The sequence below is a fragment of the Zonotrichia leucophrys genome, chromosome 1 (genome assembly GCF_028769735.1).
Source record: "Zonotrichia leucophrys gambelii isolate GWCS_2022_RI chromosome 1, RI_Zleu_2.0, whole genome shotgun sequence".
Taxonomy (NCBI): domain Eukaryota; kingdom Metazoa; phylum Chordata; class Aves; order Passeriformes; family Passerellidae; genus Zonotrichia; species Zonotrichia leucophrys.
This window is the reverse complement of record NC_088169.1, coordinates 107,595,306-107,621,892: the sequence shown is the minus strand read 5'-3', so window position 1 is coordinate 107,621,892 and position 26,587 is coordinate 107,595,306. Positions and strand designations below refer to the sequence as shown.

General features: G+C 38.9%; 1 long non-coding RNA gene across 1 annotated transcript in view; it reads left to right on the top strand.

The window, feature by feature from the left end:
* Window positions 1-477: 477 nt before the first annotated feature.
* Window positions 478-26,587, top strand: part of LOC135443213 (uncharacterized) — a 37,000-nt gene continuing 10,890 nt past the window's right edge. Inside the window, exon 1 of the long non-coding RNA XR_010438892.1 lies at window positions 478-593. This is a non-coding gene — a long non-coding RNA (uncharacterized LOC135443213). The remainder of the gene's footprint in view (window positions 594-26,587) is intronic.

The following is a 26,587-nucleotide window of genomic DNA, read 5'->3' as shown; positions in this document are numbered from 1 at the left end:
AGCTTCTTCCTGCTCACTGAGAGCAGGAAATGGCAGCACAGCTCCCTGTATCCTCATGGAGGTTTCAGAAACATGCTGCTCCAGTGACACTGGTAGCCTGTGTCCTAAAGGGCCAAAACTTTTCCTGACAGAAGAATAGCATATTTCATTGTTAATCTGAGCAATCTACCAATCTTATGACTGCAGTCACATACACACAATGACCAGCAAAGTGATACATCCCATCCAAGAAGATGAAGTCCATTTTTTTGAGGATGTAGCACAAGTGTGTTTTCTTTATTAATCTTTCAGAGAGACCTGGCTAGTCCTGGAGGATTGTGGGGGGATAAAATGTAAGAAAATAAAGATAGTGCAGAAGGTAGTCTCACACCTGAGGGGCTGCAGCTGTACTAATTTCAACCTTTAATTTAAATCTTCCAAAGTTTAGGAACAGGCCTGCCCTTAACAGGCCACAGCTGTGTCCAGTGAGGATGAGTGCTATGAAAGAGTGGACTAGCTGGTCCAGAAGAGAGTTGTTGGAGTTTGTTGGCTGTGCTGTGAAGAGGAAGGAGTCAGTGTTGTGAGGAGCTGTCCATGAGTAAAGCATCAAGAAGGTATGGGAACTTTGTAACAAGATGACAGCAGAGGATGGTACGTGGAATGATCAAAGGTTCATACCTCTGATGCAGATTCCTGTATCTCACTCGTAGGCTCCTCTGGCCTGGCATACAATCTGGTATAAAACTTGTCTGTTCCATCCTTTTCATATATTCATGCTAATTCTCAGGATGTACCTTCAAATGGGACGCCTATGGTTTTTCACATTCCAGTGGTGCTGTTCTAAAATTCTCAGCAGCAAGCTGAGCTGATACATCCTCCCCTAAGTGGCCACTAGCACTCTTGCATTTATGAATGCCTTTCTGCTGCCCAAATCTGGGGTGTTTTGAAGCAGGAGCCTCCTAACCCTGCAAAGCATTCTCTGAACCTGAGCTGTTTTAGCTGTTTTAAGGAATTTTAATAGTTGGTAGTTCTTGCAGTGAGCCAGAGATGACAACCTTTTGCATTTGTGCTCTGATAAGGTGACACCTCATGTTGTGCTTGAGGCAGGATATGCCAAGAGGATTTGTGAGGATGCAGGACCTGTTAGAGGCATAGGACAGCTCTCTGCAGCAGGAGAAAAGCCTGGTGCAGACCTGTCTGAGCCGTGCTTGGGCTAATCCAGCCATGGAGACAGGCCTGGGTTTTATCTGGTGAGAGGAATTTACCTGTTTTTCTCCCAAAGGGATCCTGCAGGCAAGCAGAGTGGTTGGTCACAGTAAGACAGTGCTGAAATGGAACAAAGAGTCACCTGAATTGAGAGTGGAAATTCCACTGATGTGTGCACTAGATGTGATCCAGGGGGATTTATTAGAGGCACGAAGATACTACAAATGCAGTGAAAATAAGGGCAAGGTAAATGTGCTTAGTCATCTCTTAATCTCTAATTTCATGTAACTCTAAATAATTATTTTCACTAACAAAATTCATTGTAATCTCAGGAATGAAAATCCTGAATTTCAGACAACTTTATTTTCCATTACTGACACATTCCACTGTTTCCCTTTCACCTCCTCACCCCACAACACTGATACAGCAAATGAGATACAGTGAGAGGGTCTTAAATATTTCTCTGTCAGTGTAGGACATTAACTTTAGTCCTACTTTTATTGTGAAACTTGAAAAGGCCTATCTATTAATTGTATGATTGTTCCATGTACAAATATAATGCTGATTATGCTATTGCAGTGTTATTTTCAACATCTCAAACAGCCATTGTAGCATTCACTGTTTTCAAATATAGAGTGGTGCTCATGTGAAAACAAATTGTGGTGAACAACACTCAAAAAAACATTAATGTGTGTGAAGCAACTTAAAGCAATAACTGTGGCCTTGGACACACAGGCAATCATTCACACAGACTACAAAGCAATCATTTTGTCCAAGAAGAGAGAAAAATAGGTTGGAGCAACAATTTGTTCCTAAAAAAAATTGGAATCACTTAATCAATTTGCAGTAACTATCTGATTTATTTATGTAATAATATGACTGACAATTTACAGCCTTTTCCAATAAATTTCAAAGCTGTGATTTGCTGCAGCCATAAGCCATTTATTTTATAAAGATGACCTTTAATCTCTCTGATGATTGATTAATCAGTATATCATAAATAGAGTTGTGAGAGGTGAAGAAAGATTTGCTCGATGATGACCAATCTTCTGCTCCTAAAGAGCTCTGCAGGTGTATCCAGCACACAGAGAGCTTCATTAAAGACAGCAGAGGAGCACTAAGAAAACAACAGTATTTCTTAATGTCAGTTCATTAAAAAAACAAAATGATAAAAATAGTCCTCCACTTGTAAAGAGTTAGCCTGTTGTTTTGCAACACATCCTAAATAAGAGGAAGATAGGTAATTAACCCCTGGGCAGAGGAGAGAATGGACTGTGGCTGTGACTTCAACATCCTCTTAACCTTCCCCACTCTGGGGAAGAGATAAGTGCTTTATCCCATTTGGTAAATAAGCATTATTTTCAGCTGTTCTACCTAAGGACTAGAGAGAGACAGAGACTACCTGAGCTTCTCCCACTTGTCTTTGCCTCCTCTTCTGCTTCCTAGCCATGCACTAGGAAGACTGAGTAGTAGAAACATATTGCTTATCCTGTTTAGCTGAGTCTGCAGGATTATTTGGAGATGTGTTTTCACGACATGGCTTCAGCCCATGTAATTGGCTGTGCCCTCTGAAAAGTGATTCCTCCCTTTCTCAAGTCCATGTCAGGCTCATGCACCTGCTGTTTCTCTTTAGCATGTTTGGCACTCAAGTGAATGTTCAGTAACTCTTACTAAAACAGGGGGAAATACTCAACTCCTGTAGCTCAAGATTGTATGAACGTCACATCCAGTACAAGGGAGGGGTTTGGGGTGGGTGGGTGGTAAGAGTCTTTTCTGTGGAGGTGAGCATTTAGTTCAGAATGAACTGAATGCTAAACAGAAGGTTCAGCAGGTCTGAAACTGAACCTGCAGAGCCTCTAAACTGCTGCAAGTCTGAAACTGAACTTACAGAGCCTCTAAACTGCTGTTACTGTGGGTCCTTTCTTCCTTGGTTGCAGTCCACTTTGTCTGTTGTGCCTGTGGTCACACAATCAGCTGTGAGTGCCATGGGTGCCCCTGGCTAGCCCTTGTCCTAAGGCAGAGGACAAGACAGGAAGGAGCAAAAGATTATGGAGAGGTGTGTGACTATTTTTTACAGATTTAAGCTTTAATTAAAAAAGCATATGTTTTGGGTTGTTTTGGTGAAGACTTGGTTGCTTACTTCCAAACAGCGTGTTATAGGTTTGTTCATAAAGCACTATAAAATTAAATAAAAGTACTTGCCACTGGGTTGTCGCTTGATTTGTAGAGCTGCATATGACTGTACCAGAAGAGATAAATGAGAAACCAGGACCACAGCATATTAAAATGAGTGATAGCTGAGGACAGGATGGCAATACATGGGGAGTAGGTCTATGAAGATATTCCAGGCACTCTCCCATTCCTGGATTGCAAATTTTTTTTATCTTATGAATCATGCAAGTGGCAAATTTGATAATTTTTCCACCCCTTAGCACTGTCTCTTAGACACCCAGGCATAGTCTCTTAGAAACAGCAGAGTAGTAAGTTTCCTAGAAAGGGAGGGAGAAGGAGTGCAAGCTGCTGAGCTAGGAAAGGGACAGTTGGAGTAAGGGCTCATTCCCCGAGGGAAAGCTGGGCACAGAGGGCTAGTAAAACCCCAAACATGACCTGTGTCGTGCTCTCCTCTTTTTCAAAAACCCCAGCAGGCCATTTATATCTCTGCAGTACCAGCAGTATGTCTGTAGGTTAGATAATCATTTTTCTTTCCAGTCTTACCTTTCTGATACTCAGCCTTCATGGGTTATGGTAATATTGATGGCACAATCTTCCCACATCCTTCTGGCTTTGCAGAGACCTATTTAGTAGCATTTGAGTCTCTGGTACATGGCTCTCTGCAGCTTTGTGCAAGCACGTCCCAGTGAGCAGTTCTACTTTGCAATTCACTGGATTCTCTGTTAGAAGTTTGATGAAGTGACAGAGTCCTTTTTCTGCTCATGATTTTCACAGACCTTTCAAATCTGATTATTTCACTACTATGTATTGCCCAGGGGAATCACAAGTATCTCTCGCAGGGTTTTTTGATTAAAAGGCAATGCAGAAGTTTTGTTAAAAGTCACAGATGGTTTGATTGTTAGTAATGGTAATGTTGTTATATTTGTTTTCCAAAAACGTCCTCTACAATAGCTGTGTGCTGTTTTGCAATTTACATGTGCTAGAAAACTGAATTTGATCTGGGAAAAAACTGAATCTCAAGCTTTGAGTTGACTAAGTTCAATATCTGAAATCCAGAATATAAGCAGGGCCTGAAATACAGTGATTTTTTGGAACTCCACCTCCTCTCCAGCAGAGTGTATGTTTCCAACATATAATTTACTCTGGATTTCGCCTCATTAAGCCTTTATTTTTAGTGAAAAGAAATAATATTATTGTCAGTCCCATCAAACAGACACTGCCATAGGCTCAACAATGCCATGGAGCAAAGCATTAGGAGATGAAAGTATTGCTTTATTTTGAGTCTTAGGAGGAGGAGGAAAGTCATTGGGATTTTTTAATGCATATATTAAGTTGGCTGGCAGAACATTTCAGCAGGAATGCCAAGCCAGCCCAAAGGCCTAGCCTATAACCTCTAATCTTATGGAGCTGAACTCTATTATTTGCCATAAAAATTAGATGTTACCCAGTTGTAACAGATGTCTTCAGCAGACACATTTTTATTATTGCAGAAGTTTAGGTAAATGAAAACTGAGCCCCAGATTTTATTTTGTAGATTATGGGACTACTGTGCTTTGTGGTTGAGGCTGGAATTTTAAACATGAGTTATAAAAGCTTTTAGAAACCACACTAATTGATGTCTCAGCAGTTCTGCTGAATCACAGTAAGAACACAGGCTGCCATGACAAAAAAAAATTGTTGCAATAACCAGTTATCCAACAAACAGGCTCATTTTTTGCACAATGACTGACAGTACTTAGTGGGGCCATGTTGAGCATCTCCATGGAAGTATTTTAATTAACTGTTCTGAGGAAGCAAGGAAGGGGGTTAGAGGAAAATCTTCCTGAAGATCGATAATAAAAACCATCTGGAAGATGAATGATGGGATATGAAGCATCTTTATGAATATGGCCCAGCACAGGTGTTCAAATAAATACAAAAGAGATTAAGACAATCTCTGTATTTGTGTTTTTGTTCAAGCAAATAAAGGTCAGAAACCAGAAGAAACCTTGTTTTGACAAAGCCATTTAAGCTAGGATATTGCATTAGAGTGAAACTGCCCTCTTCAGCTTGAAATGTCTAACATAAATCTGAATATATCTATCTCCTGCAGCCTGTGAGTACAGTTCCCTGTGCCTCCAGCACTGGATTAGAGACCCTGGCTCCAACAGTGCAGTGATATTCTTTCTCCAATTTAACAATACTATTCAAAGGCACTAGACAGTAAAATGAACTTAATAATTTCAATAATATTCCTCTCTCCCTGAAGGTACGAGGAGAATAGAGTCTTAGATATGTGGATCATGTTTGGTTTATGAACTTTCCAGGAAAGAGTTTGCTGTTTCTTCCTACTTTGCCTTAGGGCATGCTATTTCTATGATGGGAGAGGTAAAGGCATAATTAAAGAAAGGAGGGTCTTTTTGGTGTTCTGCTTTCCAAGTGTGCTCCAGTGTGGCAGCAGTGGGAGCAAGATGTCTGGACTTTGTGAGCCCTGAATAGTACTGTGAATATTGCTGGGAATCAGCTTTTTCATTATTTTGGAATTATTTCTGCTACATTCATAAGTGATTTTAAATTACAGGACAAGTTGTTAAATATGATGCTTTATATAGCATGCACTTCTCTCAGTAGTGTTTAAAAATAGAATAAAATAATTCCATAAAAAGAAAAAATATCTTGGTTTTACTTTCAAAATCCTGCTACTAGGGAGGTCAATAAAACAAGTTACTGAGGTTATTTGTGAAGTAAATCAGCATGAATGGGGTGGAGAACACTGCCCTAGGGAAGCAATCCTATCTTTTCCTCTGTAGTAGACCAATCAAGGGTGTAGTCACTGCATGTGAACCTCTTATGTTACTCTGGTAGTGTAATTAAAATCATCATTTTGCACCTTGACACAATTAATTGTTGTTTTTAATCGCTATGGTAGATAGAACAGAAAAATAATGTATTTTCCATCCTCAATTATCTTCACTAAGCAAGCACTTTATGCAGAAGGAGATGCCACTTCTGTACTGCTTTAGAAAACTGTACCTCCTACTTTTAAATTGAAAAGCATTTCTGACTGGGAAGAGGTTGTAAAGGATGTGTTTGTCAGGGACCATATTTCAGTGTGCTTAAAATGGCTTTAGGAAACATTTATTCTCTGAGCAGTTTATGAGCGATGGCTTTGTAAATCCACAGTAGATGCAATCCTCCTTATTTCTGTGTGCTTGTACATGGCACCATGCACTCATTGCTGGTGTTTTTAAACACACTTGACCCATAAATCCATGACCTGAAGAAACATGATGGGAAGAATGTACTCCTGAAGGCTTCCATGTTTTGCCTTTTTTCCCCAGCTTTATTTGTTATCCTCACGTAAGATTTTGTCTGACCTTTTGAAATAGCCCATTCATTAAAGGATGAGGTTTGATTTATGAGAGCATTGTATTATTTTTTTGTGAAGAGGAAAGAACTTTGCAAAGCTTAGGCATGTTTGTCAAGTACATGCATTTTGTGGCAGGGTAGAAATTGGGACAAGTCAAATGCATTGTGTTAACTTTGGGATACAAGGGGAAACACAGACTGTGTCTTTCCTTTGCCATCTGGAGCACAGCAGAAGGGAATCAGGAGCACTGCTACTCTTGTGGAGGGCATCAGCATTTACAAACTTGCACTCTCTTGACCATAAACTTCTTAATTACACTGGGAGCTGTCCATTGAAGAGTGTCTGCATAAGGAAGTTGAATGGAGACCTGTGTCAAAGCCTTTGGCAATTGATGACTTTGTCTTCTGAAAAAGAGTTCATCAGCTCCAGGATGTGTCTCTCTGTTGACAGTCAACGCCCTTGCCTTGGTTTCCCTGAACTTATTGTCCAAGGGAGACAATGGGGAGGAGAACTATCAACTCAGCTCCATCCAGAGGGAGAACTCTCCTTCCTCTGCTGCTGCCCCTTCCCATCTTATTTCAGTGCGGGGATGAAAAATGAGCAGAACAGAGAATAAAAAGTAACACAGAGGTTTAGAGGTGCTGCTGAGCACTGGAGGTAGAGCATTTTGTTGTCCAAAGAGCTGAACTCTGATAAGAGACAGTGGGGAAACTGAGGCAGCAAAAGAGGGCAGGTAGGTGACTACAGCAAGGAGCTTGGAAGTGGTAGAAGCTTATTGAGGCAGTGGGGGAGGATACAGAAACACTAGTGGATAAGCATTGTACTCAATGAGATATTTTAAACCCCTGTTTTATCATTTATCATATTTTTAATCATTTGAAATTAAATAACAGCAGTCCTTTTTGCCATCAGCTGAAGTATGGTCTTTACATACAATTATTTCTGCAGTCATATAATTAGCAGTTCATCAGTGCAGATATACAAAGAGGAAGAGCGAAAGTTGAACACGCAGCCCTAAATTTGTCATTTTCTGACTTTTCAGTCCTTGACTTAGTAACCTGAATGCTCATCTTTTAAGGTGAGCTTCATGGGGAATATGCTTAAATTTTCTGTTTCATGACCTAGTTCCTTTGTTCTGAAGATTCAGTGCCGAGGTAAACTGTCAGAGCCTTGACAGCTGGCACCACAACAGAAATACTGGCATTTTTTTTATGCTTCTCTCATAGATTAACTCCTCAAAGAGCTTGCACACTTGAGTGGCAGACCCTTCCAGATTCCACTTCATCATAGTCAACACTTTGACTTTTGCTGAGGAGAGATTGCTCAGGATTCATTTGTTCTCTGCTGCGTTTTTAATGCACAAAGCTGATTTTCTAGCCAATTCTTTCTGGAAATGGTTTTTCCTGGATAGAAATTGAAAGAATTGTAGCCCTGTCCAGTGTGGCTCCCTGGGTGAGGCAGCTGAAGATTTCAGTAGCTCTGAAACCTGTTTCTGTAGGTTTAGCATGAATTGCTTTAAGATGATTGATGAAGTGTTTTTCCATACCAGGGCTAGTGGGAAGGAAGGAAAATTTTAGCTGTACAGCATGTGTATGTATGAAATTATGAAATATATAACACACCCTCAACTGCTGCATGTTGTCCTATGGCAGCTTTTCTACCTGCCTCTCATACTGAGCAATTTGGGTGTGATTAGGTGCAAAAATGCATGATGAGCAATGCAATCCCAAATACTGAACAATGCAATCCCAAAAACTGAACAATGTAATCCTAAAAATGGAACAATGGGAGTTCCTACCTCAGGAAAAGCTGGGTAAATGTGATTTTCAGTGTTACACACTGGTAGTGATTTGTTTGAACCATGTAAGTTACCTTATTACTGCACTACAGAAATAGCTCTTTGATCTTTTTACTTTTTAATTTCCCATTTGTCCACAAGCTTTTTTCTCACCCTTTCAACCCAGCTAATGCTCTAACCAGGAATGAATACATTACTCTGCTGAAATTTGAACAGAAGGCTAATTCCTAATCAAAATAGGCACTAATTTCTTTCAGTGCAAATTATCATCATTCATTGCAAATTTGCTCTCCTTGAACTATGCCAACATGTTGTACAAATTTCAGCACTTGGAGCCAGCTTCCTATATATATCAAATCAAATAATATACCATTGGCTTTTTATTATTTCTGTTGCATATTTTCATGAAAAGAAAATAGTGTTAAAGACAACAAATAAATATTGTTACTGCTAATGGTATGGTGAAAAGAAATATTTAAACTTTTGTTGGGTTTTTATTCCAATAGCAGATTTTTTCTTTTTTTTTTTTCAAAAAAGGAAATCCACCTGAAAGTATTGAGAAACTAAATAACATGACACATTGTTTATCTCTTTGTTGCTGAAACAGATCATCCATTTGGGATACAGAGCTTTCAGGGAAAAGATACTGCTGAGGTACCAGTGGAGATCTTTACTCCAAGACCAGTGGGTATTATTTTACAAGCATAGCAAAGATGGCATTTGATATTATGAAAAAGACAGTGATCAGCCATGCTGGGAAACTGGGCCTCCCAGTTGGTTAAAACTTATCTGTTTTAAATAGCTTTTGTGGTCTTCTAGGTGTCATCACATGTATGCCTACACATACACTACATCTTCAAACACCTCTTCCCAGATACAATAGCATTTTATAGCACCATCTGTCCAAAGGATGGATTTAATAGATTTATAACAATGCCATCAGGCAAATAGCTCTGCAAATTGTGAATATGGTTAAAATATACACAAAAGATACAAACATTAAACACAGCAATTATGGTTTTCTTTTTGAAACGTGTGCATGTCTGGATGCAATTCCTTTCCTCTGGTGCTGAGTTATAGTGCATATCTCTATGCAAACAGGATTTGCATTATTTTGTTAATAATGGTTTTTGTTCTTTTGTTTGCTGTTTTTTTCTTTCAAGATAAAAATCTCTAGTCTAATATAATGTTCCTTACATGTGAAAAACATTGATTATAGTGTAAATGAAATAATTGAAAATATAAAATGTGTGAAATCTAATTACCTGCTGCTGAAGTGTCTGCTTCAAATAGTCTAGCACTGGGGCTGTTTTATTTATGGGACTCGCTTTTTAGGAGGAAGAAACTGCAAAAAGCGAGGAACAGTGTATTCTAGAAATTAAAACACCTTGGAGTGAGATACCTAAACTGAACATCTGCCCTGCTTCTTTTATTTTAAAATTAGTATTTTAAAATTACTATTTTAAAACTATTTAGAAACAGTATTTTAAAATTAATAAAATATTTTCCAGTAGAAAGTTCTTACAAGGCCTTTAATTTGTTTGCTTTTTAGTCCTGGCTTTGGAAAGCTCCCAAAGAAAGTATTTAACATGTATACAGTTACCTGAAAATGTGGGAGATGCTCCTTATTGTAAAAGAAGAAGGTGATGGGATATTTCCTAAATCCTAGGCAAATCACAAAAAGGCAAGGGTGTATTTCACTTGACAATAAGATGATCTTAAATGCTATAATTAAAAACAAGAGAGTTACTTTCATTAAATAGTGAACCCCCATTGTGCCTATTATCCTCATGATGTTTTGCATAATGCCTGTGAATCTATAATGCTTAAAGACACAAGATGAAACATTCTGTAGAGTGAAAATATAAAATGAAATATATCTGTGAATCTATAATGCTTAAAGATACAAGATTAAACACTCTGTAAAGATAGTGAGGAAAAAAATATCACCTACCCTTAAACCATTGATTGAGTTTTTCTTTTTGTTATGGTATAAGCTTTCTAGATAACTGATAGAAAACTTCTGTTCACCTATACTAAGGGTCAATATTTGCATTCTGAGGAGAACAAAAGGTTTTCACCAGCAATTTTCTTAGCCACAGAAAAAATTTGCAGGAGGGCAGAATCAGATTTGTTGCATTTATTTCTTTCTAATTTGGTAATGCATTTTTGTTGTTGGGGTGGTTTTTCATTTGGGGTTGGGTTGTTTGAGTTTTTCTCCCAGTGTTGGCCAGCCCGGTAGCCGCTCCATTGTCCAACCCTTGTCCTGCAAACCCAGTAGAACAGTGAAGTGTTAGGAAGGTCCCAGCAGAGGTGAGCTGATGTACTGAGGTTTGAGATGCCTCATCTGCTGTGCTGTAACTTGCTCAGCCCTAAACAGCCCAGGCAGAGATGCCCACAGCCAGCAAGAAAAGGAGTGTTAAGGTCAGGCAAGGGGATCAATGCTGTGAAACTGTGCAGAAATAGTATGTATGTGCTGAAGCCATTTCCAGCAGCGCCCAGTGTACCAAACGCTGTGGCAGCATCCCCTGCTGTGGTACCCATGAGCTGCAGAGCTCCCTCCTGTCCCCAAGGAGAGGCAGGGGAGGCCCTGGGGCAGCAGAGGGGGAGCTGTGACCTGACTCATGGCTGTCAGGTTTGTGTCCTCCCCTGCTGTCTGCTCTCATGTCGGATAAGATGTGCCCCCTTCCCTTGGCTTGGCCTCTGCTCCTTGTATGCCCACGGCCAGCTTGGCTTGCAGTAAGTTGTGGGATAAATCATCCCTGCAAATGATGTCCAGTCATTTCTTATTTTTAGGCATATGTGCTTTTGGCTAATCTGTGCTGCCTGAGGCATGAGCCCTTTGTATTCCTTTCCACTGTAATCAAAAAGAGCCTGAGTGCAGAAGATGCCAAAACACATCAGTCTCCCTTGTAGGCAGTGTAAACTGAGTGTGTTCATTGATTCCCAAGATGTTTAACACACTTCTGAGATGAAGCCCTGAATACCTATTTATCCAAACTCAGTTCTTGCTGTGCAAAAGCCTGCATTTCATTTTTATTAAGGATTAATAGTATATTTTAAAATTAATTTTCTCCAGCAGCAGTGAATTTTGAGGCTGCAAGGAATGCACTGTGTCTTAGAATCAAGATTACTATGTTAGTTAGTCCATATGAGCTCCACAGAACTGCAGGCAGCCTAAAGCAGTGTCATCAAGAGAATCCATTCCTTAAGAAAACTTAAGGAAACAATTTTAAGAGCCATTTTGTTTTCACTCCTGGATTTTATTATTTGGGGGTTTTCTTGATAGCATCTTCCCCACATCCTTTCCCTCCTCTTTGCTTTTTACTGGACAGCATCAGTAGTGCTAACCCAGAGTTGTCAGTGTTTTAGGGCATACCAATGTTTAAATTCATGTTAGAGGCAAGGAAGGCAATTAAATACTTTCCATTTAGTGGCTACAGTCTGTATACACAGCTCTGAGGACAGAGGGGTGTTTGTATGGGTGCATCAGTATCTGTCTGCATGAAAAAGCTCCTAAATAAGAGCAGCTTCTTTCTTGTACACAATATTTTGCATGTGAGTGTGTTTGTAGAAATGTCTGTATGTATTTCTCATTGTGATGTGATAATAAGAGCTTTAGAATAGCAACAACACAGCTTCTGGGTACTAGAATACAGTACCACACTGGATTATCTGTGTTGCGAGTACACAATGGCAGTGTTGCAGCATGCCAAAATATCTTCCTCAAGGAACCTCGTTTTACTTGTCTGAGTATCTAAATAAATTATGAAAAATATAAAATACAATTCATGAAGTACATAAGAGAAGTGCCTACAAAGCATGGCAGGTCTCAAGGAAATGTTGATGTTTTTAGTTCTGTCATCCATCACCATAATGAGTGCCAAAACTCCTTTGAAAATTAGCTGTCTGTGATTAGGCAGGTTTCAGAGTGCAGGTTGTTTCTGTATCTGATTCTGAAATATATTAATATGAATGTTATGCTAATTTGTCTACTTTTGACCTCGAGCTTATCTCAAAGATTCAAGAGGATATTGCCTCATTAAGTATCTCACTCGCAAAGTAAAACTACCTTCACCTTCTCACTTCATTAGATGGAATCGTTCCTTTTTTCCTTTTGGGGAAGAGTGAATAAACAAGAGTCCTTCAAGATGTATTGCTTATTTCTACCTCAAGTATAGCTATCTTGTGCATACATAATAGAGATATTAAAATTAGTATTCAGCTCTAATTCTCTCCAGTCTAACTGATAGTGTTTTGATGAGTTTTGGAGTTTCTGCTCTGTCTGGGAATTTTAGTGATGAGGTAAGGGAGACAGACAGCAGCGTGGTTTTCATAAGCTGAGTTGACCTTGCAGGACATAGAGGCATCAAATGTTTATTGTGAAACTGAATAAATGTTCCTAAGAGGCAATGAGTATGCATAAAGGAAAACAAAAACACAGACACCTTTATAAATATCCCAGACTGACCAGGAATTCATATTATTGCATTTCTCTAGGACAAAACCATCCCTCTCAAAATGTATGGGCCACATTTATTTTTAATATTGCAATTTTGATTTCTGCCTTTTCTTGACATTGCAGAGAGGATATTCCCCTCTCCCACACACAATCAGTGGGACAGTTTAGCCAGGTTGTCCTCCCTCCCTAAAATTTTCCCTCCCTCTTACCTGGAGGTAAGAGTGGAATTATCTAGTGCAATTTGCATCCATGCAATGATCTAAATTGCATAAAATTAGATTGTGTTGAAAATTGTGTTCTAAGTCATTTGACTTTGAACCCTGTGATTTTTTTTTAATTTAAAACCTACATTAAATACTAGATGAATACAAATTTTTTACATAGCCTGACTGTCTGTTTATAACTCTTCCCTGAGTCTTATATTTGATTGTAAATTTAATTTTTTTAAAAAATGGGCAAGAAAGCTCTTTCATCATTTTATCTCCATCACTAAAAATAAAGTGTGCAAGTGACCTCTCTAAATACTTCTTTGTCTTTTCAGAAATATTTCTTTGTCTTTTCAGCCCCATTGCAGGTCTGTTCAACTATTGCAGAACCAGACTGACTCCTCTCTTTGACTTCCAATATCCTAAGTGAACCCTCAGTCTTTCTCAAGGAAACTCTCTAGCACTGGGGATGCCCCCTAATTTTGATTTACTTCTGGCAAAAGCTGCAGGAATCCAGCGACTTAAAGAGCAGCCCTGCTCCCTAAACTCTGTAATGATTGCCTATATCATTTGATTTAGGCCAGTGAATGGCCCAAAGAAGATTAAAATGCTTCCTTCTGCTGAGCTGAGATATGCTGCTCTGCTGAAATACGTCCCTGACCCCTTCTGCTGCTGTGTCACAAGGAGGCTAATAGCCCCTCTCAGTGTTATCCTGCCTAGTGGGACTGCAAAGGCTGTGCTGCTTCACATGCTCCAAGTGGTTTGGCGTGCCTCCTTTTTCCTTTCCCCTTCCTTTTAATCTCAGTAAAACACCTTCTCCTGAGGGTAGTGCCACATCCCTCTGGCTTCATCTTTCCCTTCTTACTGAAGGGCAGCTGGCACAGGTAATTTCTGCAGGAAGGACTCACACACCTGCCTTCAGCCAGGGGATGTCCTCGACTTACAGAAAGGTCCTGCTGCTACCCATGGGAAGGTGGGACCTTCCTGCAAGCCAGCTTCTCCTTCTGGGACAGTTCCAGGGAGCTTCAGGAGCAAAACACTGCCCAAGGGTTTAAAATGCACCTGGATATGTCCATATATTAATTTGAACCAAATTTAATGCTTGCTGTTTCCAGTCCTGTACTACTCAAACATCCTGGGGGTGTGTGTCTCATTCCCAGAGTAACACAAATTTCCAATGAGAAAGATTGGAAATAAATAAATACTTTAAAGATTACTTTAATAAGTAATCTATTCTTTTTAGTAAAGAATGCTTTAAGTCCCGTGATTACTTAAGAAAAATTTCAGTAACTGGGTGATCTATGTGAATGCACCACAGTGAAAGTGTGCTGCCCTGCATTACAGGGCAAATGTAGACCTCTGTAAAGCTACTGCAGAGAAAAACTAATATTTTCTAATTCTGCACAACTTGGCCTTTATTCTAGGAAGGAACCAAAGTAAAGTAGTGTAGCAAAGTAAATGGTTGAAGGTCATTGAATGAATGATAAATATCAAGCCATATAGAGAGCAGCATAACCCCCAGATGGAACTGCAGCCGTGCTTATCTATGCACACTGAAATGATGCTGTTTATTTTAGGGATAAAAACTAAATTACTTGTATATCCTCTTGGCTATCCCTTCCTTCATACTCTCACATATTTCTCATGGCTTTTATTGCACAGAACAACAATGCTGAGAGATAAGAGTATATAAATCTTATTTGGGCCACTGGAAAGTATTTGCATACTTTTTTTTTTCTTAGTTACTATGTGTTGAGATAATGTAAAGCAGAAATGCAAATGCTTTCACAACTTATTAATTTTTGTAGAAAAACAACCAAGGAACAAACAAAACTAGAAGAAAACACAGTAAGTAGCAACATAAAAGCCAGGGCTCTGCTGCCTTGGCAGCAGTCAGTTAGTGTTTCAGTCTCAGATATTCCAGTGGAATCTGCCAGTGCAGCCAGGGGTAATATTTGCTAAGAAGTCAGTCAGATGTCAGCTTCAGCTTCTTAAAATTGCTCTATGTGCTGCTGAGAATGATGGCAAAATCCTCTGCTCTGTTTCATTATTTACAGTTCACAAATATTTCTGCCGTTTTAACGATCTGTCCTCTGTATAATATTTGTGTTGCCATTTTCTGGGATTCAAATTTTTTGAATGGTACATCAATTACTTAGACGCTAATTTCAGGAGAATTGGAGGGGCAGAGGTGGTGATTGATGGAGGGAGTCTCTAGTGTTTCTCTTAACAAAGTAACAATGCCTGATACTTGTTATCCTCCTATTTCTTATTGCTGCTCTGCAATATGTTCTCGGGAGCAGACGGTATTTACTATAGGAACTTAAATGTCTTTATTGACAAATAGCAGGAGACAGACCCTCAGGAAGAGTGCCTTCATTAGCATGCAGCTTATACTGTTTTTCAAGAATATGTTTGAGCCTTTACACTTTTTTTTGAACACTAAAATGCTGATAGTAAATGACAGTGGGAATAAGTGCAGCTGGCAGGATAAAACCAATGGTTTAAAAAGCCTCAATCTGTTTTCCTGATCTGTTTTCACCATGTGTGATACAGTCTTAAAAGCTATACATTTTTTAAATGATGGATGCAGTATTTATAGTTGTGATTTTTATATTTCCTTTTGCCGAGGAAGGGCAAGGAACTTAATTTTATATCACACAATTTACAAGCAAGGTATAACAAAGTTCTTTTCCAAGGAGCTGCTACTGGGTGAGGACAGAAGCCGTGGGAACGTGACTGTAATAGTAACTGCTTCATTCTAAATCCTCAGCTTCTTTTTTAAGAGCCCCATTTTGTGTAGACCTTTTATTGATGCAAAATGTCAGAAGGAAAAGAGAATGCAAACTGCGCCTGGAGGGTTTTCTTCCACCTGTGTGAGCAGTTACGGCCCCTGTGCTCAGCAAGGAGCAGGAATTCCTTCCCCCTTTTTCCCTGGGAGGATTCCCACTGGCCACTGACAGCAGAGGAGTTCCCAGGGGAAACCTGCACAGCTCCTCTGTGGCACACTCTGCTTTTCCCAGGAATTCATCCCCTGCCTCTGAGTGCTAGTGAGGTTACAGCACAGAGACTTGTAGCACATTTCTCTTCACAGAGAAAAGCAAGGCACAACTTTCCAAGAATATTTCTGGGATTCGCATTCTCTGAACCTCAGAGAAAGGAAGAAACAATTCTTATCTCGTTTGCTGCTCCTGTGTGGTTCACAAGTGGAATGCATTGTGGAAGATTGTTTACCTGAAGGGAATTGGTAATTGGATTCTGGTGTGTTTTGATTCACTGACCAATTGAATCCAGGTGTGTGTTGGAACTGTCAGTGGACAGTCACAAGATTCTGGGCACTTGAGTTGGGCGCTTGTGCAGATTCAGTTTAGATGTAGGGTAATATAATATAGAATAATAAAGTATAATAAAGTAATTAATTAGCCCTCTGATATCAATGGAGTCAGATGCATTATTCTTCCTGGACATCAGGCAAAAATATCACCCATAGGGGCTGGCTCACAGGCCATGGCCAGCTTTGTAGCACTGCACTCACCTATCTAACACACTATTTATTTTTCCTCTTCACTTCATATTCTTGAGGACCTCCTGGCCTCTGTCTCCCCCATCAAGGAGAGCCGATGAATAAGGACAAGTTGGTGTTAGGACTCTTTCTGCCTGTGTAAAATCACAATGAGAAATGAAAAAAAACCTCCTGGTTTTCCTTAGGAACTAATAATCCTCCATTAATGGGACCTGTGGGCTACTTCTGTGAGCAGATATTCAAATGTCTTCCAAACCAGTTCCTCTTCCTCACACTGACAGCCAAATGAAAGCAAAGTCCTGCTTGCAGTCTCTTCTGATGGATTTGTACTAAATGAGAGAAGATATCAACCCAGCACATGGAAACAAATACCTTGTCTCTCCTTATTAGTCCCCAAAAGAATTTACTTCTTTCTGTGGGCTACTTAGTCCCCTCTCACTCCTCCTTTCCTTATGCTCTCAGAGCTGCTTGCCTTCCTCTCCTGCATGTGTAGCTCTCCTAAATGCATTACAATAATAGCCATTTACATCAAAATTGGTATCTAATCCCTGTGCTAATCCAAGAATTAAGCAGTGCAAAGAGATGAAAAACAGGTGACATGGGTGTAATTTTGGAAATTACTGTTACATATTTGTTTCTCAAAGACACATATGATACATGTTTTGTGCCTATCTATGCATGGGGGGAAAGGTTTTTAGAATACGTGATCATGTAGTGACTTTGTTCAGTGCCTTAGCTTGAAAACATGACCATAAAACAGAAAAACACAAGACTGCTCTTTCAAAACCAAAATAAAACAGTAAAAAAAAAAAAAAAAAAGGACAGGATCCTATTTACTTATTTTATATTTATAGGTTATGAGATAAAATGTTTTCATATATAGTGTTTACATCACCAGAGGTCTAACATACTACCTGTTAAAATTTATGACAGATTGGCCACTGAGCTTTGGGATATCTATTAAATCTTTGGGAACCATGCCATTAATGCTGATATCAAAGTTGACAATTTTGAAAGCAAGTAACACGATATTTTAGCATAATTTATTAAATTATGGTAAACTATATAATGAGACCTGTAAATATGTCTACAGTAAAAAAAAAAAAGGAACCAAAGCTGCTTGGCAAGTCCCTTAGTATGGATTTAAATAGACGGTATTAAAATCTGTAGCATTTATTTATTTGTCTTTTCCTCTTCTTTTTTTTTTTTTTTTCTTAAATATGTTATCCTGGGAGAAATCAGTGAGTTGTGAGAAGGTTTCAGTTCAAATACAGGTTTATAGTTACAAGAGAGGTGATGGTTACAGTGATGGTTTAGTCACTGATATTTTATCAATCTGATATATTAAAGTTGGGACACAGTCACTTATTGATGTAACAGTAAGATGTATCAGCTGTATTAATATATTTAGCTTCACATTTACTCTTATTGATGTTATGTCAGCATAATGCAATAACAGAAAAAGTAATTGTGTCTTAATTTTGAGATTTGCAGAAGACAGTCATTCTGTTTGATCCTGAACTGGTACCTGGGCTTTGAAACGCTTTGATAATTTTATACAGAATTTAGCATTGTAACCATTTGGGAGAAATAGAAAACTGAACTGAAATGTCCCTCTTTTTATGTGCAGATAAACAAACTCCCTTGTTTTGGATGCTGTTTTGGGCACATAGTTTGTCCACTTCCATGTGAACACTCCTGTCTTTTCTTTGATAATAACAAAAATGTTGTGACCCAAAACAGTGCTTCTTCAAAAACTTATGGAAAAATGATAACATAAATTTGTGTCTGGTTTCAGACTAATAGTTTTTTCTACTTCCCTGCTAATGGCTAAATATGTTCCTCTACTTTCTGTTCTATTTTAATTCAGCCTACTGATTGTCCAGTAATTCAGGTTTTTGCCTTTATAGTCTCTGATTAACAAGAAAAAACAAACAATCAAGGTCTTTACTGCAGTGTCACTTTCTGGCTGCGCATACATTTGTGTCAGGTAGGCACAAATGGTATTTCTTACACATTTAGTCCCTCACAGGGCAGGCAGGTAGATGACAGAATTCCTCATGACAGCCCAGAGCAAACCGATACAATACAAATGAGTTCATTTAGGAGTTACCATCCTCTTCTGTTACTGATTTGGGATGTTCCATCTGCTAATAATGTATTTGTTTACAGCAAGTTTTTTCCATTCATCTTTAGCCTATTAGTGGCTTTTGAGAATTTTTGGCATGTGGTCAGTTATTCCAGAGATCTCATGGCAGCCGCTGGAACACGGGAAAATCTGTGCAGCCTAGAGATGGTTTCCAGACATTTTGTTCCTGTCTCATATATTGAAGTGGAAAAAATCTTTCTTTGTGGTCAGTCATGAGAATATTTTTGACATCCACTACTTTGTGAGTATGCAAGGACACAATAATCAGGGTAATGATGAATACCAAGTGTTTTTCAAAGACTGGCACTCTGCCTCATCAACACAACTGCCAAGATCAGAATTTTTAATATTAAGAAAAGAACAGTTTATTTATAAAGTACAGAGTTCTTGGGCTTCCTGAGAGCAAATCTTGCCATTCTAAGATGAATAAACACAAATGAACAGGGAGCACTGCAAACACAGAACTGTTGTGGGTACATTACATCTTCAATACTCATTTGATGCAGCTACAGAAATCAGCGCAAATGGAGAAGACAATTAGTGGTGAGACTTTGTCCTTAGAGCACGAATCCCACATTTTTTCTTTCACTTTTTGACTAAGAGGAGCTCTGAACTTCCTACATTCAGTGATCAGTGCAGTCCAGATGACTCTGCTATCCAAAAGTCTGTCTTTTTGAAGTAGAAAAACATAGTTTATTAATCTCTGTTTAAATTAAATTCACTCATGACCACCACATTCAAGGTTATTTTCTGCAATCAGCTTTCCTTTCCTATCCTTGCCACTTACCAAAACCTCATCTAAAAATAACACAGAATCATATCTTGCTGACTCAGGAGGTATTTGGTGGTCTGTTTACTACTGCATCCTGAAATAACTGCACTTTATAATTGTACCTAGCATTAATTAGTCACTCTGTACTACTTGCCCCCATTTCTGTTACTTCCACATTTTACTTTCTAGTGCGTATAAGCTTTGACATTTGTGTTATAATTAAGCTATTCAGGATTAAATTTTGTTTTTTCTCTTTAAAAATATGTGTAAAACCAAGGTTTGATGGCTGATGCTTATTAGTGACTGTAATTTCTGGGTGGTTTTAGCCTTTCCTTCCTTGGATAGCTTTAGAGACTCAGAACTTTCTCTCTGGAAGTCAACACTTGGTGCTGTACTGTCCAGAAATTATAATAATGAAAAAGGTATCTGTAGAAATAGTCAAGCCCAACAAAAATCCAATGTTTGCTGATGCTAACCAATTAAAACCAAATCTTAGAGAGCTTGTTTATAGTTCTGTTTCTTTAGTATCTGCCTTTCCATCTTAGAATGGTATTTCATTTTTCTGTTTCATTTACACTGTACACAAAGAGCTCAGATGTTTCCCATTGTCCAACCAACTTCTGTCCTCCAACTCAGTGATACTCCCATCTTCATTGCTAAATATCTGTTTACCTGTCATTTTTATTTTGCGTACTAAAGCCAGATGGAGATTTACCTGATTTTTTTTTCCTGACCTTCTCCCACTACTACTTTGTTTCTTTTTTGTCATTTAAACCTAATTAAACGCTATTTAGATGGCTAATTTCTTTTTTTATTTGTCACTCGGCATTTGTGCCAAGGTGTGTTTGTTGGCATTTCAGATGGAGACCTGGACTCCTGGGACACACATTTTTTTAATGAGCAGCCTGTTTGATTAGGTGGTAAACATGTAGAGAAAATCAATCACTTAAATGCATTTATAGCTCAACCCTATTAAGAATATTTTTTATTTGCTCCAGACTCATTCACTTTTTCTTTCCGGCTCCAACCGATTCCAACCAATTCAATCCAGTTCTAAGCAGATCTCACTGGCTAAAATCAGATAAAACCAGTTTGAACAGGATCAAACTGGATAAAACCAGATTCCACCAGTTCAAACCTGTTCTAACAGGTTGATCCAACCAGTTCCAAACTGGTTGAAAGTGAATCCAATCACAATCAAACCAGATTAAACCGTTCAAACCAGTTCCAACCAGTTCAATGTGAATTTCATGGGTTCATCTGGTTCAAACTGGATACAACCAGGTTTAAAGGCTGAAATCCTGATTTTTAGAGCCCAAATTAGGGGATGGGGAGGAAATAGGGTGAATTTGAGGCAAATGGGACAAATTTTATGACTGTAGGGTGTTTGGGTGGCTTTTCACTGGAATTTTGGGATATTTGGGGGGCATTTAGGGAGTTGGTTGAAATTTGCATGCTTAAGGGAATTTGGTATAGATTTTTTTACAAATTTGGGGGGATCCTAGGTGAACTTGGGGAGAATTTTTGGGAATTTTCACATATTTTTAATGATTTTTGGGGTATTTTTTGTGGACTTGGATAAATTTTGCATTACTTTTCTTGATTTTAGGGGGATTTGGTGGTATTTTGATGGAATTCAGGATTTTGTAGGATTTTTGGAGTGCATTGGGGATTTTTTTGCAAATTTGTGGGTATTTAAGATAGATATGGGGGAATTTGTGTGATTCTTCAAGTACTTGGTGTACATTTGGGGTGACTGAGGGGCATTTTCATCAGTATTTGAAGGGATTTTGAGTGGAATTTGGAGTTTTATGGGATTCTTAGCATATCTTTGTGAGAGTTTACGTGAATTCATATGGATGTTGGGACATTTTGGATGTATTTTTTTTTGGTCTACGTGGAGGCATTTTGGTTGGAACTTAGGGTATTTTGGTGGAATTTTGTTGTGTTTGATGGAATGTTGGGGAATTTGGGAATATTTTAGAATATTTTTGGTGTGGATTTGCATGCATTTGATGGCATTTGTGCTGATTTTTGATGGGCTATTTTGATGGGATTTTTAGCACTTTTTGTCTATTTTTATGAGATTTTGGGACCATTCTGAGGGAATGGGCTATTTTGATGGGATTTTCTAGAATTTTGTGAACTGCAGCCCTCACTGGTGCTTACCTGACCCGTATCATTGCAGCTGCTCTTCTGATTTGTCACTTTACCTCCAATTTACAACAGAAAATGGACAAAGCCACAATTAGAAAGTAAAGCAAATAGTGCTTTTCTCAGATTGAGTTGGGGCTTTCAGAAGAGGCTTCCCCATTCTGTTGGAAGTGAAGAGCAATAAAACCCTGCAGTGGTCTCTCTTCAACACCTTTGAAAACCCCAGCCTCCCACCCAGGCTGAGGTTAGAAACACAAGGAATGCCAAGGATGATTTTGCTCCTGGAGCTGTCAGCCACAGAATCTTGGCTTATCCATTCTCCTGCCATAGTTACTGTGCCCAGTTGGAGGAAATTCAATAAAATCCAAATTCTTGTTAGCAATATAGAAGGATCACCCAGGTAGAGCTTCTGACTGAAGAGCTGGCTCTCCAGCCACTGAGAATTTGCTGTTCTGAGATGTACCCCACACTGGGAAGAGAGAGGAGGTTTGGAAATGTGGGAAGAGCAAACCTGCCTTTACAGATCACATCACAGGTAAGACAGCAAGCCATGCTGGAGTGTTGAGCTGACCTTTTCAAACCCGATTTTTTTCCCCATCTCCAGCTTTCCAATCCCAGCTACAGCCAGAGAAGGACATTCATCATCATTTACCATCAATCCTGCAGGAGGGGAAGCAGAAGGCACTCCTGGTCCCATCTCCACATTTGTCATGACAGAAATAATAGGAAAGCAGAGCTGGCCATAACAAGCCAGCCTCTTCCTAAAAGTGTGCATCACTGGCCGTGACTTTACAGCAAGAGAGCCTGGCTGCTGCTTTCCTGAGCTTCCTGAAAAAATGTTAGATAAATCTATGGATGGGACATGCCACAGGGCATCCTCACCCTGCAGCACGGAGCCCACCATGGCACCCCTGGAGAGGAATCCCCCAGGATCCTCACTGGGGGCTGCTGGAGGATGCAGCAACGAGCATCTGTTCCCCAGGATAAGGGAGGTTAATTACTGTGATCAAAAATATCCAGAGGGGAAAACGTTACACCAGATATTACCAATTAACCCATGGATCTAAACATGACAATTGCTGCAATTAATACAATCCTGCACTCGTGCTAATTACCAGTCTGTGGGAGGAGGGAGGGAGGAGGGAGCTTGCAGTCCTGCTGGAGCAGCAGATCCCAAGCCCAGCTGGGGTTGCTACAGGGGGTCCCACCCAGAGTTGTGCCAACAGGAAAGTGCCAGAGGTCACCAGAGGGTTGAGGGGGGTCTCTTGTGTTTGAACCACGCCAGGGTGTTCAGGCCCTTCCATAAAACTTGTTAAAATTTCTGCAAACCAAAAAAAACCTTGTTAAATCTTCAGCAAACAAAACCTGCTCAGGGTGACAATGGTGGCATTGTGATGTGTCCCCAGATGGGTGTGAACAAACTGTTCTGCATCCACCACACAGAACTGAGACTGGGAGAGGAGCTGATCCCATCCCCAGCCTCGTCCCCCTCAGTTCTGGGGGCTGCACACCCCACCATAACCATGCCAAGGAGGTTGGGGGAAGATATAAATTGAAAAATGCCTGAGGAATTTAAATCACAAAGGTTTGTTGGTAGCTGTAGCTGAGCTTGGTCAAAGCATTACAGTCAGATGTAGTATGTGAGCAGTGTGTCCAGACAGAACACTCAAACAACAAGGCTGAATATTTACTTTGTGCTCAGTGTGAAGGATAAATGAGTTCTCTGCTGTCAGCCTGTTTTGTGTTGTGAAATCAAATCAGTGCCCAGTACTCTCAACATGCCTAAATACAGAATGATTTTCAAACACTCTCACACACACAAATTTTATTCTATACTTTTCTGTTTCTATTGGTTATCTTATTAGTCTGGGACAGGAGATTACATACCAGCCCAATAAAAATGGGCTTAATCCATAAACAGACCTTTGTCCTGGAGCTCCTGATTTAAAGGTATGTATGTGTATATATCCTTACTGTAGGTTAGCAAGGCTCATGTGCCTTCATTCTATAATGTTCATATGTCTTTAAATATGAATATATTAAAAATATAATTATGCAAAATCTTTTCTCCTCTGATTTCCTTCTACAACAGGGTGACCCACTCAGTGGATGATGGAAAGGCTGTGGATATTTTCTACCTGGAACTTAGTAAAGCCTTTGACATTTCTTTCCACACATTTTTCCTGTTCACTGACCTAACCACAACTTTACCATAGCTTTTTGTTTTGGGAGATGACACCATGGTTCTAGTCCTGGGAAATTAGACCCAGAATTTTCTACCAGCTATCATGGATAAAAAACCCCAAACCAACCAACAAACAAACAAAAACCCACAAAAAGCACCACAGAGGTATAATCTAAATGTCAGAATTTTTTCTATATAAACCTGTTTGCTTCCTTCACCTTCAATTCTGGAGCATCTTTACAAAACAAATTTTTGAACCCATATGTTCTGATAAAGACTGTCACACCAGCTCAACTGCCTTATCAGACACCAGATTCTGCACTGGAAGTGTGAATGCCCCACTGAAGAGAAAAAAAAAAACCTGACAGATTGGTGAGATTCAGAAATAAAACAAGAAGACACAGGAAGGTGAGCTTCTTAAATTTTACTACTCACAAAAGTACTTATTTTTCCTGCTTGCAGATTTAAAGACATATGACTGAGCTGTCACAGTGGCACAGAGGAGACATAATGAGCCATGAATTGTGCTGTCTGACTTAGTCTCAACTCTCCAGTGCTTCCAAGCAACGGAAGCCTCCAAACAAAACAAGTTACTTTTGTTCTTTTGGGTTTGATTTAAGTCAGAAAATGTGACTTCACATTCATTTGTACTGAAAAGAAATTAGGGACAGTGCACTTCTTTGTTTTAAAACTTCAAAATATGCTTATGAAATGAGACTTGCTTACAGAATTATTCTAAACACAAGAATATTTTAAGTCATACTGTATTGGATTTGCAGCTATGTCTTCTAACAGGATGATTTAGCCCCCAGGTAGAAAATCTCCAGAGGTTTCATTTAATGATACTTTGGCAAGGTATTTTTCTAGTATATGGTTGAGACTTCCAAAACCAGTGAAATTTTTTTTCTATCTTTAATACCCCTGAACCATTGTTTCCTAGTAATTTATTCAGTTGTCCTTCGAATTCAGCTGAAACCTTAAGCACTCATAACACCCTGGAAAAAGATGCAACCCTTGCTCACATTATATCTGCATCATCTCCCTTTTCACTGCTTTAAATCTGTTACCTCCCAAGTTTCTTTGTTGTCTCCCCATCCTTGCACTACAAGGGGCAGTAAGAAATCAGCCTTTATTAATCCAGTCCATGGAGCCACTGTGGTAATGCTCTGCTCCTACTGACTTTTCAAAAAAAATTTCATTCTGTTTGGTAACAGGTTCATGCTAATATACTGAATTTTTCTTTTTCTTCACCTCCATTAGTAAGGCCTGCTCTAAGCATGGTTATATGACACAAAAAATGGGTAAGCTACAAAATTCTTTTGGTGCTGTATTTTGAATGGTAATTCACCTTTTCTATGTTAAAGTAACCAGTATTTTATCATTGTTGCTATTAGATGCATTCTTGCATATATATACTCATCTGTAAAAATATATTTCTGTAGGGACTGTGTCCACAACAGATTAAATAGGTTTTGTCTCCATTAGGTTTTTTAAGGGGTTGTAACAGCAGTGTGGTTTTAAAGGAAACACTGTGATTGCCTCCTTTGGTTCACTTTCAGAAAGTTTTCACATATCATTTTACAAGGATTTAATCAAGTTTCTTAGTAATTTTGTTCTTTTAGGTAATAAGAATTTTTTTTACTGCTTATTTGAAACCATAATAAATTCTTACTTATCTCAAATAGATAGTGACATAGTAAGTTTCCATTGTCTGTTTTGTTTCAAATGTTACTTCTCCCAGCTGTACAACACTGTATTTTCACTGCTTTGGTGATTATTAGGTTAGTTAGCAGAAAAAAACTATTTAAATGGATTATAATGTTATCAGTGGGAAAAATATTAACAAGATCTAACTAGAATACATAGAAATCTCAGAGGGATAAATGATATACCTTTTATTGATTCTTTTACTGTATCTCTTTGTTATTTCTGAAAGTATAAATGGCTAAGCATTTAAAAATAAAGTACAAATTGGAGATAACAGCACTGAAGGGAAAGGACATATACATGGATCTTAGTCCTTAGCTATAAAAGCAAAGTTCTTCATTGGTTATCTTGCTAGTTGTGCTCTGTCAAACAATTGTTTTGCAAGTGAATAACACCTTAGGTCCCTGATTTGTTCTTGCAAATGATCATTGCTGTTATAATGCACAAATACAAAACCTATTCATTGCTCATCAACTTTAAAGTGGCCACGTTTGCTACAGTTGGACTTTGTGTAACTTTTGGTCATGAGAATTGTTGGTTTGGCAGAGGAATTCTCTGAGTCCCTTTGGAAGTTGTTTCCTTGTGTTCTGCTGTTTTGCAGATCTCCCTCATTTGCAAATATGCTCAAGATACAGTGCAGGTTCAAGGACTGTTCATTCATTAACCTCTGTTTAGAGTTTCAGGAGATAAATTCATGTGGATTCTTCTGGAGCTGATTACACTTTTCTGCTGATGCTTTTGTTTACAATAATTTTGAGGCTAACTACAGATAAGGGGAATAATTGCTGTATTGTAGTTTAAAAAATAACAAAATGAAAAAGAAAACCACCAAGTTTTGAGGGTTTTGAAAATAATTCAATTTCCTGTGGGTTTCCATATTGGAGATTCATCTAAACTGTATGTGTTGATATATAGTACACAGTTC